The following is a 4067-nucleotide window of genomic DNA, read 5'->3' as shown; positions in this document are numbered from 1 at the left end:
TAATAGTTGATAAATCAGAATATCTGCCTTATATATAGGGTAGTAGTGAGTGCATGTATTTTGATATGTTATGGGAATACTTACCTTCAATATGTATATACATATATAGATATATGTTATGTATAATTGTTAAAGCGTATTTTGATAGAAAAGGAATACCATTAGCATACCATTCTATATAAATGTTGTATTCATTTATAGATGGTCGGAGGAGGTAGAGCCAAGTAGCCTATACTCAAGACTTATGTACCAAATATACTAAAAGCCCTAGCAGTTAGCAAGACTTAGTAGATGATCCGTACTTCGAATGCACTATTACAGTGATAGATTCTGGGAGGTAGCACAACACTTTGTCATTGGATATGCAAAATGAACTTTTATTTAATTAAAACCAGTTGATTTTATATATATTTTGTTTCTGTGTTTTATGTCCAGTCAATGTCGTGACAATTTGGGGGCTCCTCCGGGTTTTTCTTTGAAAAACCGGTAAGCACGAAAGGACTTAACACAGATTATATTAACTATTGCATTTTGTATTGATTATTATTATAATATTTATATATGACATTTATATATTACTGATAATTCACTGGATTTCACAGCATTGTATTCACTCTTAACTGATGCTAATTGTTACTGAATAGAAAATGTATTTTACTGCAGTATTTATATTTCATACATGCTATTGATTGATTGAATGTTCCATAACTTTAAATTTAATTACATTCTAATAGTGTATTTACTGATTTAATGACTTGATAACTTACCGTATTTGATTGTTAATAGTCTATTATTATATTATTGAAATTGAATGTAATGTTGCTATAGGCCTATTGCGGTTATGATATTTATTGTGAGAACTTGATGTAAAGGTGTTGTGAGAGTTTGTTTGTTTGGTTTTTTTTTAACGTACTGAAAGTGCACGATTATTTGAATGATGGATGTTGTAGAAGAATTGAAGGATATTGGGAAGGAGTTAGGGCTTGCTGGGGAAGCACTTACCGAATTTGTTATGACTGAAAGAAAGTATATTGAAAAGAGAGAGAAAGAAAAACATGACCAAGAGAGGGAGAAAAGATTACTTGAACAAGAGGAAGAAAGAGAGAGAAGAGCTTATGATCGAGAGGTCAGAGCACATGAGAGAGAAATGATGGATAGGCAGTTACAACTTGAGGAAGACGGAAGGAAGTTGGATGCAAGTGTAGCATTGTGTAAAGGTTGAGTGAGAACACCAAAGTTACCAGTGTTTAATGATAGCAAAGATGACCTAGATGCGTATTTGCGAAGGTTTGAAAGGTATGCAGAGGTGCAAGGTTGGGCTGAGAATGAATGGGCAGTGAATTTAAGTGCCTTGTTAACTGGTAGTACATTGGAAGTGTATTCTAGATTAAGTAATGTAGAGGCAGACAACTACATATGTTTGAAAACCGCATTATTGAAACGATTCAATCTCACTAAAGAAGGTTTTAGAGAAAAATTCTTTTCAGGTAAACCCATTGATGGAGAAACAAGTCAGCAGTTTTCTACTAGATTGGTGAACTACTTTACTCCAGAGCAACTTCGTCAAGCGCAACAAGAGGATAAGAGTTTAGGCAGGGTAAGAGCTGTCTCTTATACACATCTAGATGTGTATAAGAGACAGTGTCCAGCTTTTCATTAAAGAAAGGTGTCCAGAAAAGATGGCCCAGGCAGTGGAATTGGCAGACCAGTTCTTACTTGCTCGAGGTGGAGTATTCCGGAGTCCAAGGGTAGGAGGTGAGAGATTTAGTGATATGGCAAGGCCACTCCAAACAAATCCATTCCCACAGAGAACTTGCTATAATTGTCAGAAACCAGGACATGTTGCAAAGGATTGTCGGTTGGTTAAATCATCGTTCAGGGTAACAAATAAAATATGTTTTCTTTGTCATAAGCAGGGTCATTTGGCAAAAGATTGTAGGAACAAGTCGAAACTTGCAGGTGGATTAAGAGAGAATGATAGTTCAATGAGATGTACCAGTGGGTGTTTTCAGCTTACAAATGCTTGCATGGTAGTACCAAAGGATGGACCTAACTTACTTCAACAGGATACAGTTTTATTGGAATGTGGACATTCTCTTCCTAAACTGAGTGCAGCTTCTTGTGAAGATGTCAAAAAGATGCCGGTAACATGGGGTAGGGTAAATAATGCTGAAGTTCAGGTTTTAAGAGATACTGGGTGTAGTGGTGTCGTGGTGAAAGATAGTTTAATTCAACATGATCAACTAACTGGTAAGCATACAACATGTGTTTTGATAGATGGTTCTATGGTAACAGCTCCAACAGCAAATATTGCAATTGATACACCATTTTATACAGGCTATGTTGAAGCTCTTTGTTTGGCAACACCGTTATTTGATTTAATAATTGGAAATATAAGTGGAGCCAGAGAACCGGACCAACCGAACCAACAGTGGAAGAGAAGTGTTTCGTTAGGTGCAGTTCAAACACGGTCCCAGGTAAAGCCAAAACCATTTAAACCACTTCAAGCACCTTCACCTATTAACAGTGTTACTCCAGAGCAACTTCGTCAAGCGAAACAAGAGGATAAGAGTTTAGGCAGGGTAAGAGAGGTGGCAAAAACTGATAATATCCGCAATACTAAGAATGGTTGATGTTCTTATTTTTACTCAAATGATATTTTGTATCGAAAGTTCTCTTCAACACGAAAATTGGTATTCAGCAATGAACAGGTAGTGGTACCAAGCATTTTCAGAAATGATGTTATGAAAATGGCGCATGAATCTCTGTGGTCATCAGGGTAGAAGAAAGACAGCAGACCGCATCTTAACCAGTTTCTTTTGGCCAGAAATCCATGGGGATATAAGACGCTTCTGTCAATCATGCGATGTCTGTCAAAGAACTACACATAAGGGACGGGTTACGAAAGTACCGTTGGGTAAGATGCCGGTTATTGAAGTTCCATTCGGGCGCATTGCGGTTGACATTTTGGGACCTATCCAACCAATTACTGAGAGGAAGAATAGGTACATATTAACAATCGTTGATTATGCCACTAGGTACCCGGAGGCAATTCCCTTACCGAATATAGAAGCGGAACGGGTGGCTGAAGCCCTGATGCAAGTGTTAAGTCGAGTTGGGATACCTAATTCCATTTTCACAGACCAAGGTTCACAATTTACCTCTGATTTAATGAAACAGGTAAGCCGGTTGCTATCATTGGAACAGCTCACAACTACACTATATCACCCAGCCGCAAATGGTCTTGTAGAGAGGTTTAATGGTACTCTAAAACTCATGTTAAAGAGGATTTGCAGTGAAAAACCACGGGATTGGGATAGATACATTGAACCGCTACTTTTTGCAGTAAGGGAGACACCTCAAGAAAATTTAGGTTTCTCACCCTTTGAATTGTTGTATGGTAGGCATGTCAGAGGGCCAATGGCAATTTTAAAGGAATTATGGACGGGAGGAGTACAGACGGGTGAAACAAATACAACGTACCAGTATGTATTAGATTTGCGAAATCGTTTAGAGGAGACATGTCAAGCAGCCAGGGAAGCCTTGAAGGTATCTTCAAAACGTTACAAGACTTACTATGATCGTAAATCCAGAAGTCGTAAGTTATGTGTTGGAGACAATGTTCTCTTGCTATTACCAACTGATCACAATAAGCTTCTTTTGCAATGGAAAGGGCCGTTTAAAGTAACAAAAGTTGTAAATGAGTTTGATTATGAAATAAATTTGAATGGTAAATGCAAAATCTTTCACATTAACCTTCTCAAGCAGTATTTTAGCAGGTGCTCGAATTCAGAACCATCAGGCCAGAAGAGTTATGATAAACTTGATGTTGGATGCACTGCTGTGGTAGAAGATGACGATGGGGAATCTTCAGATTGGACAGAAATGTTATCAAACTCTACTTTACTGCAACCATATCCGCTAAAAGCAAAGGAGAGCATTGAAGATGTGGTAATAAATGAAAGCTTAACTACTTTGCAGAAACTAGATGTAATGCAAGTATTGAAGGGGTTTGAAGACATTTTAACCGATTTACCAGGACAAACGACTTTAGGGCAGCATGATAT

The sequence above is a fragment of the Anneissia japonica genome, unplaced genomic scaffold, assembly GCF_011630105.1.
Source record: "Anneissia japonica isolate Jap-2015-1 unplaced genomic scaffold, ASM1163010v1 scaffold857_len152722_cov132, whole genome shotgun sequence".
Classification (NCBI taxonomy): domain Eukaryota; kingdom Metazoa; phylum Echinodermata; class Crinoidea; order Comatulida; family Comatulidae; genus Anneissia; species Anneissia japonica.
This window is presented reverse-complemented; position numbering follows the sequence as displayed.